Genomic DNA, 12,376 nt, shown 5'->3' with positions numbered 1-12,376 from the left:
ATGTGCATTATTTATTATCGGGTTATATATATTTTATATCCAAAAAAGATACTTTACCCATGAGATTTCCACTATCAGAAATATACTTACAGGATTTTGAAAGTAAATCAGTGTATGGCATTACTTTGTGTCAAACACAAAGTGACTGACTGAGGATAGAGAATCCTATGAAAGTACTTTCATGATAAAATTAAGGTACGCAACTCTATATTCTGTACTAGGTGCTTTTTATGTTATTAGAATTTTAAATAAAATGTAACTGTATAGAAAAATAATATGAATCTTAATATGAAATGTATAAAAACCATTTACCAACAACAGTACAAAATTCGATAATGCTTCTTACCTTATGCTTATTTTTTTCCTAATAGCACTTTCGTGATTTTCCCTCATCGGTTAAACCTTTTCTCCAAATCTGTAATTACAAGAACTGACAGCATAGTGAACACCATTATTTTCAAAAAAAGCAAGCCTGCATGTTACTTCTGATAAATCTGGTGCTTAACGGTTCAACAGAGCCAGAACAGAAAGCTGAAACAGATAGCCTGATATAATAAAAAAAATTTGATATAACAATACAGTAAGTTTTGTTGTAAAACAATCAATTTTGTACACAGTTTAAAATCAGTGTGGCTACAGCACATGTAAACTAGCATTCGCATTTAATTTTTATAATGATACAGACAGAATCCTGTTTTTTCACAGTACAGGAGGGATTTTATCTAAAATAAAGAATGACACTCAACCGAATAAGAAAGTACTTTTGGAAAATGTGTCATCGGTATTATGAGATAAAAGTTTCAGGACATTTGCTTAGCACCTGTAAATAATTTTCACAGATTACAAAAAGGAAATTGAAAATTATCTCTTAAAATATTACAATTAAAAAATTATTTTTTAAAAATAAATACATTTACGGTTGGTTAAATGGAATATTACATATTTACGTATATTTTTAAGACTACATTCAAAATCTTACTGATTAAAGATACTTTTTACTTTAAAATTAAAAAATGAAGTACTACAAATTAAAATTAAAGTACTCAGACAATTTTATTCAGCCTCTTACAAGAATAGAAAGATACAAGAATAGAAAGTAACAAAAGTCGAGTTATAAAAGGAACCTCACCTAAATGAAAAGATAATTAGGTACTTACGTATTAACACCACTGCAGCTACAGCTTTTTTATCGTATTTTGGTGGAAAATGGGCCAATACAGAGTTTAACATGGATTCATCAAAACAGTCTTTATTAATTTTAATAAATGGTCATTTATATTTATTTTATAAATATAATTTAAAACTTAACCTACGCTCGCTAACCTTGACTAATTAACAGGAGTGTTTTGATTATTTAAATAATTAATTGCAATAATTACTGAATTTATTAAATAAATACTCAAATTACGGTGTTAATTAGTCAAGGTTAGCGAGCGAAGTGAGCGTAGGTTAAGTTTGGTAAAATTATATTTATAAAATAAATATAAATAACTATTTATTATATAATTAATATAAGAGACTGTTCATTTTCCACCAAAATCCGATTGACTACTTTGTTTTTAAATAAATTTGTAGCTGCGGTGGCGTTAATACACAAGTAGCAATAATTAAAATAGATGTAAAAGATCACTTATGGAACTGTTAAAAAATGGTAAAATTAAAAAATAAATAATATGTGCAGCATATTTGTAAATACTTAATATCAAGTTTTTATGGCATGTTAAGTCTAAAACATCAAAATACTAAATTCATGGTCATCAGTAAATATCAGGTGTGCAGAATCATTTTACAAGCAAGTGTGAAGCTATAAAGGATGAAAATTCTGAAGAAAAATATAAAGTATTATCTGTACTACCAAAAATACATAACCTGATATGCCTATGCGACCTTTAATTAATTTCATAACTGCCCCTTCTTACATCATCTCTAAAATAGATAAAATACTTAGAATCAAAATGAATTTAAATTTTCTTTGTATCCATTCTTTATATTACATTTACAAACTTGTAAATAAATTAAAAGATTTAAAAATTGGGGATAACACCAGGAAGACATAAGTTAACATGTACCATAGCATACCCATAGATGAAACAATCAACATAATAAATAAATTAATACAAAATCATGAAGACCATTTATTTATTGATAATATTATTGTTATTATTCATTATATAAAATGAACATTTAATAATTTTGAACAAGTTAAATTCTTACAATAATGAATTGAAATTTACTTTTGAATTGATAAAAATAGGAGAATAAATCACTTAAGACGACTGTATCGAAATAGATAATAGGAATAAAAATAATTGATTCATAACTTCAGTACATAGGAAACTCACAACCAACCAACAAACATAAATATGCAAATCATCTGTGGTCACAAAAATTAATACTTATATGAACATGGTTATATAAAAGCAATCAATTACACAAGTATAATGGAAATAATAAATAAAATAAATAAATAGATATTATAAAACAAATTGCTAAATATAATGGTTATAATGAATGTTTAGTAGATAATATATACAAAAAGCAATGTCAAAAATTAACAATTATACATATTTAATACAGATAAACACACAGAAAATGACAATGTATATTTAAAATATACTGATAATATTGTTGAAAACATAAGGGTTTACAATAAAAATCTGGTTAAACCTGCATATCAGACAAAAAACCATTTAATAAAACATTTAAAAAATAATACACGTATTGCTTCATATGATTTAAACAATTTGTTTAAAAATAAAATGCAATGATTATGACCATATTTATATAGGTACTTTAAAACTAGATTTGATGAACATTTTAGATATTATAAAATTAGAAAATTGGGTTTAACGTTTCTGATAATCTTATTAATAATAGACATTCCATGTCTGATATGCATACAAATATTAGAAATACTGGAAATTAAAAAATACAATATTAATACAAATAAGGTTTTTGACATTTTAGAAAGATTTTACATTTATAAATAAAAAAATTAATTTATTTGATCAACCTACATATAGAATATGAGGATTACACAATCATAGAAGCTGCTGTAGGTAGCAGCACTTCTGTAGACATTGGTAATTCATAATATTTCAACTGTGGACAGTTATATAACTTTATTTACTTTAGTAGACAGTTCTATTGATTTTATTTTTATTTTTGTTATTAATTTTAATTTTTACTTTTAATTTGATTTTTTTATTAATGACTTCATATTTTGTATAAGATTTAAAATTTTGAATATAAAAAAAAAAATAGTTTTATTTCTGTTTTGATTTAATTGGAAAAGGATCTTTTTAACAATTTTAAATCTCACTTCTAATTTTAATGAGCAATTTGCAACGAAAGATTTGAAAAATTATACAGCAACTGATGATGCGAGGTACTTGTGAAAGTGCTCTTGCTTGGATTATGGAATAAGGTAGGCGTCATCCTATTTTTTTATTTTATTAATTCTGTACTTGGGTTGATCGGATTTATATAAAGGATGAAAAACATGTATTTTAATAGTAGTATTGATGAAGGTGGGTTCACAAGTTAGAAATTAAGTGCAGACTTGTGAAGACCAAATCAGCCTTCTTCTGACGTACTTGTGTCACCAGACCTTTTATTGGCTTGCGTACAAGAATGCTCAGATGTTATATAATCTCTATTCTCTTGTATCTAGTAGAATCAATGAGGCATCTATTAAAAAAAAAACTTGAAACCTTTGAGATGTTCGTCTTACAGGTTTCTTCTAAAAATACGTTGGTCAGACAAGGTAACAAATTCTAAGCGGATGAAAAACAATATACGAATATTTTCAGGTATACTCCAGGTGCAATAGCTTGGAAATGCTTTAAAATCAAATAATACTTCATAGTTAATATATAACTTCAAAGTTATATATGCTCAGTTCATAAACCGGGCATTTATAAACCTATGTATTCATGAACACTTAATTTAACTGGTAACTCAGAGCACCAAATAACCAGTAACACTAAAATGAAGTAACTAAATATACAAAACTGCTAAGTTCTAATTACAATATTTTATTTTAAATGGTTTATAATCTAATTTAGGTTTCAGTAACATTTTTAACTTTGACCGATCTTATTCATAAATATTTCCTAAAAAAAGATGTCTAAAAATTGAAGAAAAATTGTCTAAAGAACAAATGATGCTAAACAAACAGGCTCATTTTTTCATAAATAGCCACAGCTTTGCATTGTTACTTTTGGGTGGCAGTATCTGAGGGATTAACTTCACAGTCATGTGAATGATGGATGCTCATGTGTATGGTTAACATTGTTTCTTGGTAAACCCAAAACCAGATTACAAAATTAATAAGTATTCACGGATGAGTTCGAATGTCATTATATATATAATACATTATATATATAATACGAAAGGTAAAGTCGATAGGTGGGTGGAATATATTGAAGAGTTATACGGAGGAAATGAATTAGAAAATGGTGTTATAGAGGAAGAAGAGGAAGTTGAGGAGGATGAAATGGGAGAAACAATACTGAGATCTGAATTTAAGAGAGCATTAAAAGATTTAAATGGCAGAAAGGCTCCTGGAATAGACGGAATACCTGTAGAATTACTGCGCAGTGCAGGTGAGGAAGCGATTGATAGATTATACAAATTGGTGTGTAATATTTATGAAAAAGGGGAATTTCCGTCAGACTTCAAAAAAAGTGTTATAGTAATGATACCAAAGAAATCAGGGGCAGATAAATGTGAAGAATACAGAACAATTAGTTTAACTAGTCATGCATCAAAAATCTTAACTAGAATTTTATACAGAAGAATTGAGAGGAGAGTGGAAGAAGTGTTAGGAGAAGACCAATTTGGTTTCAGGAAAAGTATAGGGACAAGGGAAGCAATTTTAGGCCTCAGATTAATAGTAGAAGGAAGATTAAAGAAAAACAAACCAACATACTTGGCGTTTATAGACCTAGAAAAGGCTTTCGATAACGTAGACTGGAATAAAATGTTCAGCATTTTAAAAAAATTAGGGTTCAAATACAGAGATAGAAGAACAATTGCTAACATGTACAGGAACCAAACAGCAACAATAACAATTGAAGAACATAAGAAAAAAGCCCTAATAAGAAAGGGAGTCCGACAAGGATGTTCCCTATCGCCGTTACTTTTTAATCTTTACATGGAACTAGCAGTTAATGATGTTAAAGAACAATTTAGATTCGGAGTAACAGTACAAGGGGAAAAGATAAAGATGCTACGATTTGCTGATGATATAATAATTCTAGCCGAGAGTAAAAAGGATTTAGAAGAAACAATGAACGGCATAGATGAAGTCCTACGCAAGAACTATCGCATGAAAATAAACAAGAGCAAAACAAAAGTAATGAAATGTTGTAAAAATAACAAAGATGGACCACTGAATGTGAAAATAGGAGGAGAAAAGATTACGGAGGTAGAAGAATTTTGTTATTTGGGAAGTAAAATTACTAAAGATGGACGAAGCAGGAGCGATATAAAATGCCGAATAGCACAAGCTAAACGAGCCTTCAGTAAGAAATATAATTTGTTTACATCAAAAATGAATTTAAATGTAAGGAAAAGATTTTTGAAAGTGTATGTTTGGAGTGTCGCTTTATATGGAAGTGAAACTTGGACGATCGGAGTATCTGAGAAGAAAAGATTAGAAGCTTTTGAAATGCGGTGCTATAGGAGAATGTTAAAAATCAGATGGGTGGATAAAGTGACAAATGAAGAGGTATTGCGGCAAATAGATGAAGAAAGTAGCATTTGGAAAAATATAGTTAAAAGAAGAGACAGACTTATAGGCCACATACTAAGGCATCCTGGAATAGTCGCTTTAATATTGGAAGGACAGGTAGAAGGGAAAAATTGTGTAGGCAGGCCACGTTTGGAGTATGTAAAACAAATTGTTGGGGATGTAGGATGTAGAGGGTATACTGAAATGAAACGACTAGCACTAGATAGGGAATCTTGGAGAGCTGCATCAAACCAGTCAAATGACTGAAGACAAAAAAAAAAAAAAAATTAAAAAAGCATATCGTTTGTACTTTCAGTGTAAAATTGGTGATCAGGGTAAGATGCGGGGTCCTCATACAGTATGCACTAATTATTCTGTGTGATTAAGAGAGATCTAATTGTTTTGAGAGATCTTGTATGTTTTTATTGGTATTATTAACAACTGCTTTGTTTGCGTTAACTTCTAACAGATATTATTTGAAATTGAATTGCAATTCAAGCTGTGTTGCAACAATGTCTTCAACACAGCAGTTATTTCATATTTTAAATCTTAGATTGATGTATACATCTCTTTTACTTCACCTTTTCATTGGTCATTGCTCTGTAACCCATAAAATGAATGATAATTTAAATTTTAATAAATTATTTAGCATAGTAGTATATAAATGATAGCAAATCATTTGCTATCATTCAAATCAAATAAATTTTATTACTAGATCAGGATTACACTTGTTTAGATCCATTCCTAACCTTAACGGTCTGTATAATTAATTGTTGAACTTATAATAAATTGTTAATTTCCAAAGAATGTTTTTTCTGTATTGTTATCTAAAATATGCAGACCTATATTGATACTTGTCACTCATTCATAAATATTTGTTAATCAAAACTTGTGCTTTATATAACTTTTAAAGCAGATGAAAAATTTCTTTAATGTTTCTATCGCTCTTCATAATCAATTGAAAATTATGTGAATTGAAATAAAATCGTAAATTCAATAAAAACCTTACATTGTAAATATATAAGGACTCAAAAATAATATTTCATCATAAAAAGGTATTTGTAAATTTGGTTCTCAATAGCAAAATCTAATTTTTATTTATTCTTAATGAATATAAGACATTTAAAATCTCCATAATAATTTATCTCTTAATATTTTTAGATATCTTCTCTATAAATAATCTTTTCTACCTTGAACAAAATGTTTAAATTCTAAACTATTCTCTACTTAAACTTTGTTTGAATCGTGTTTTTTAATTCTGAAGTAGATGTAGGAATATATGGAATATTTGACGGGAATAAATTTGAAGAAAACTTGTTTGCAAATAATATCTGAGGACCTTGTATTAGGTCCATTCTCAATACACTTTATTTCATTTTGATGTGGGGTCACGCAAGAAAGCCTGTCTCAGTAAGTTACTATTAGTTTGTTTTAAGTCGCTGTACTTATAACATTTCCTCCTGTCTTTTTACAATGTCTGAAATGACAATTACAAAGGCATAGATTACTACTGTAGAAAGAACAGTTAATTAAAAATATAGTAGGGGGTATACCAAAATGAAACGACTAGCACTAGATAGGGAATCTTGGAGAGCTGCATCAAACCAGTCAAATGACTGAAGACAAAAAAAAAGTGGCATTGATCCTATATTTAAGCTAGTTTATTAGTATTTCTACTTTATAAGAAAAAAACTTTGATAAAATAGCTGAAAAAATGTTAAATTTTACAGTATCAACCTTCACTTATTCCACAATTAAATTAAAGTTAATGAAAGTACCTCTTGTATACAAATTGTTTTGGATAATAATAAAGATAAATTTAAATATGAATTGTTGCAAACCCAATTCCAATGATTAATAATATCTGAATCTCCAATATCATTTCTCTGGTATTAATTATGAATTTAAGTATTGAATTGTAGAACCTTCAATAACCGTGTTTGAGGAGCAAAATATGTTTTGAATAACTAACCGCTTCGGTGTAATATTAAATTAATTTATCACCGCATCGATGGCAAAGGCGTACTTGTTGTGTTGTATGGAAGATCTGAGGTTCGATTCTTAGCTTGATCCAGAAAGTAACGAATCTGTCCTAACTTCGGACTAAAGATTTTAAATTATCTAAAATTATAAAATAATTATTTTTAACACATAAAGCAAACTTTGCTTAACCAGTTCGTTTAGACTGTGCAATAATTTTATTTCCTCGATTATTTTATTGGTCAATTAACGTAAAACTTATAACCAGGATAACGAAAAATTTATAAGTCATTTCATTTCTGTTTGTTTATTTTTGGGGTATTATTTTGCCGGTATTAGAATTAGAAAACAATGTTAGAAATGTTTGTCTATACGAATTAGTTAATTTATTTTGTATAAATAAGAGTGCAAATTGTATTATAAAATTTATTACGTGATAAGTATGGGTACAATAGGTAAACTATAGTTACAAAAATAATGATACTTATTTTATGCTATATTAAAATAATATAAAATTACTTACCGCAGTCAATGAACTGTGTAATCAACTCGTGATGGCCGCTGGATTCCATACTGCACATATGTAATATCTTTGACGCTCCCCACCACTGCAAATACCGTCGCTCCACAACTAATTTCTCAACTGCCACAGCTAAATAATTATGAAAGTACCCACACCATCTAAAATGTCCTACACTGTAGTTTCATTTCTCATAATAACGATCGACCGACCGACACAGGCAGTTTAATATTAAACCTTCCTTTGTTATTGAAAGTAAACACATTCGCATAAGAAATTTTACTATGTTGCATTCTTTTTTCAAAAATGTTCAATGTTATCTGCCTAATCATTTCTCGGATAAATATAACAATAAAAAATATACAATTTATTATTTTTTAATTTCTGAAATTAAAATAATTATAAAAGACAATTTTATAAGACGCGTGATAGTTACAAACTTGCTTAAATCTGAGTCTTGGTTCAACAAGCGATTTTTTTCAGCATTTTAATAATTATTTTTCTCTCAGATTTGTCACCGCTTTTAAGTCACATAATGTTTGAAATATGGAGATCCGAATAATCGACGTTTTAATAAACAGTTATCTCAGATTATATTTAATTTGAATCATAATTAATCTCTGAATCATCTACAAGAAAATCTCTTAAATAATTCGAATACTACAAGAAGCAATAATTTATGTAAATTTTACGGATAATAAAATATCTAAGTCCGGTTAACTAAGAGGTCGGATGATAAAATCAGTGATTATTTTACTAACTATATTATATAACATAAAACTTAAAATAAACAAAAAAGTTATTAAGTATGATTTTTTTTTAACACTACTACAAAAACGACAAATATCAAATAATTTATTGTCAAATGGGGAATATAACATCATTTTAAATATTTTAGAAAAATATATATATTTTTTTTTTATAAATAATAGTAAAACTATCGGTATAATATACTGATTAGTTAATTAAAAAAAAAAAAAAAAAAAAAAAAAAAAAAAAAAAAAAATTACCGTAAAAATTAAAAATTTTTTTCATCTCTTACCGGTTATGGCTTGGAAGCTTTATTCTATGTAAATGTTTAAAAAAGTCAAATACGCATTTACCTGATGCCTAACTTGGCTGGCAAGGGGCCAAGGGGGAAGGAAAATTCAAGTTAATTGGCAACATAGCTGTCACTAAATATTAGAACTGTGTTTAATGAATACAACCTCCGTATTAAGAATAGGATTCTCTGTATATTATTCGAAGCGAACGGGGTGGGGTGTCATAATAATTTTCAGTTTCAGTAAACCACCTTATTTCTTAATAAATAATATATTAAATTATTTTTTATTTGTATACTCACACACGCGCGCACAATTTTAATTATATATAAATACTAAAATATACTATTCTATATAAATATAATTTTTTTCTCTCTTAAAATCTGTTTTAGCTAAACCTTTGTAATTACAAAAATAAAAATTGATAAAATTTACTATTTTTTTTTTTTTTTTTTTTTATAAACTTCCTTAAATTCTATTGTAGCTCCGCTTCTAACCTACTGAAAAATTATAATTCTCCACAATTAAAAAAATATATATATTAATGAAAAATTATAATCCATAACGACGCCCGATCCATAACGTCGGGCGTCGTTATGGTCGTAAAAAAAATTATAAATTTAAAAAATCGCATGAAAACCACCTTTCATTCATTTACATAAGGTGAACAGACATATGCGAATTTCGCTCGCGCTAGTATGTCGAGAACGGTTGGACCTAGACACATGAAACTGCCGGCTATCGTTCCAGGAAGTTGGAAAACACACTTTCGAGTGTGTTTTAAGCCTTTCAAAATTTCGTTAAAAATCGTCTGTGTGGACCATTTTTGAGATACGCCCTTTTTTTAGAAATCATTATTTAATATAAGATGTACCCTTTCTTATGTATAATATATATAAGATAAGGTCATTAGCTATCATAAAAAAAATCAATTTACAACCTTTATCACCTATCATACCGATTTCGCTGAAAGTAAGATTTCGCTCTCACGTTCTTCCCCTGGTTCGCTCGAAATTCATTAAAAAAAATTTATCTGGACAAAAAATATTTTTAAAAAAAATTCGAAACTTCAGTCATCGTATTTAATCACTTTTAATACACGAGATTCAATTTATTAAAAGTAAAAATAACCTAACAATATAAAAAAAAAGATGGCTTCTGAACAATAGAAGGGAGGAAAAATATTACTACTGCGGTTAGTTTGTACGTATGTTGACTATGAGAGGGGGGAGAGATCAGAGAGAATGTGAATGCATTTGACTCTCACGTTCTTCCCCTGGTTCGCTCGAAATTCATAAAAACAACTACGTAGATCAAAATGTGTGTTACGTTGATGAAAAATTATAATTGATTATAATATTATTAGCTGTTTCCATTATATTCAGCGATGTAAAAAAATCAAAAAATCTTACATAATAATATTATCTAACATTTTCTTTCTGATATTAATCTATTAAAAGTGATTAATATATTAAAAGTGTTATTAAAGATTAACGTTGTCATACAGTAAATAAAGTTTATTTCTTCACGATTTGTAGTTGTGTTTTTAAAATCGTTATCAAATTTTGTTTATTTGATTTAGAGAATTCAGTATATTTAAATATATTTTACGTGAATCTGACAACCGTATAGAAAATAATTCTACGTGTAAATGAGGTAAGTTCTTTCAAATTATAATATTTTGTAATAAGAAATTAGTACACAATTAAATAATGTGATTATATTGGTTAACATATTGGAGGAATTTGGGAGTTTAATGAACTAAACATTTTATTTTGGCAAAAATGATTATTTTTAGGTTAGCCAAATATATTTTTATTCTTGTTATTTTAATTAAAATTAAGTACAGATTACTTTATAAAAATATGTAACTAAAATAATTTGCTTTCAAGTAAGTACCGATACACTATAAGATAAGAGGGGTTTTGCTGAATCTTTTGTAGACTAAACGTTTTATTTACGTATTATTTCTATTTAAATGTGCTTTACTTATTAATTATTTCGGGTTTCAATATTCTATTGAAGTTCTGTTTTTTGTTTTAAAAATTTAGATTTCTGTTTAACAACAAAACCGTTTGCCTGTGTCTACATTTGGTAATTAATAAATTAGCTATCTATTTTAGAAAGATAAATTGCCTTTGTTATTCATATGAAATACTTTACAAATATTTTCTCACTTTTCTTGAAATTTACATTGATATGTTCTGTAGATCAAAACGGTCGGTTTTTATGTTACATGGTCAGATTTATTATTAATTTTTTTTCGACAAAAATTTAGCCAAAATGTTTGTTCTAATTTCTTTTTCATTTTTTTTACTTTTTTTTATTAAAAAAAGACTAGACTAATGAATAAATGAAAGCAATTTTTTTAATTCACTTGTATCTGTTAGCTAAAGAACATGGCTAACGGTACATAAACGAGTAATGATGAGGCTTTCAATTATTTAATTTTACCTAATATTCAATTAATTATAACCACGCACGTAAACGTGATTATTGCACATATATATAAAAGTACATTCGCGTGCGTGCTTTTATAATTTTTCTTTTTTACTAAACATTGTTTTATTTTAATTTAAAGCAGAAATTTAAAAAATCGAATATTATAATTAACAATAACAATGTAATGTCGCCGCGACCGTGTCACAGAAAGCGTACTTCCTTGCTACATAATATACCAAAGGTCTTGGGTTCGATTGCAGATTAGTATGTGAAGAATTTTCCACAATTAGATTGTAACTTCTTCAATAGCTAATTATTTTAAAGAAAAACAGCTGAACTACAAATTATTATAGATTATAGAAAAGATTAACGAGTGGTACATAAGGATGTAATGATATGATTTCATTATTTCTAAATTTATCTATCGTAGCCGATTACTACTTTACGCGCGCGCGCTCACACACACACACAAAGAGAGATTTATTTTTTATTAATCTAACAAAAAGTTTTTTTGTTTTTTTTTGTCTTCAGTCATTTGACTGGTTTGATGCAGCTCTCCAAGATTCCCTATCTAGTGCTAGTCGTTTCATTTCAGTATACCCTCTACATCCTATTTTTTTTACATATTTTATTTGTTCTATCTAATACATAATT

General features: G+C 27.7%; 1 protein-coding gene across 1 annotated transcript in view; it reads right to left on the bottom strand.

The window, feature by feature from the left end:
* The window catches only part of LOC142324613 (superkiller complex protein 2-like), a 154,020-nt gene extending 145,013 nt beyond the window's left edge, over window positions 1-9,007 (bottom strand). The window contains exons 1-2 of the mRNA XM_075365468.1: window positions 8,241-9,007; window positions 347-531 (exon numbers count right to left, since the gene is read on the bottom strand). The gene's annotated coding sequence lies outside the window, so the exon portion shown is untranslated. The remainder of the gene's footprint in view (window positions 1-346; window positions 532-8,240) is intronic.
* Window positions 9,008-12,376: the final 3,369 nt, after the last annotated feature.

Source organism: Lycorma delicatula, chromosome 5 (genome assembly GCF_047948215.1).
Source record: "Lycorma delicatula isolate Av1 chromosome 5, ASM4794821v1, whole genome shotgun sequence".
NCBI classification, from domain to species: Eukaryota; Metazoa; Arthropoda; class Insecta; order Hemiptera; family Fulgoridae; genus Lycorma; species Lycorma delicatula.
Note: the sequence above shows the minus strand (reverse complement) of the source record. Positions and strands in the feature narration are given on the sequence as shown.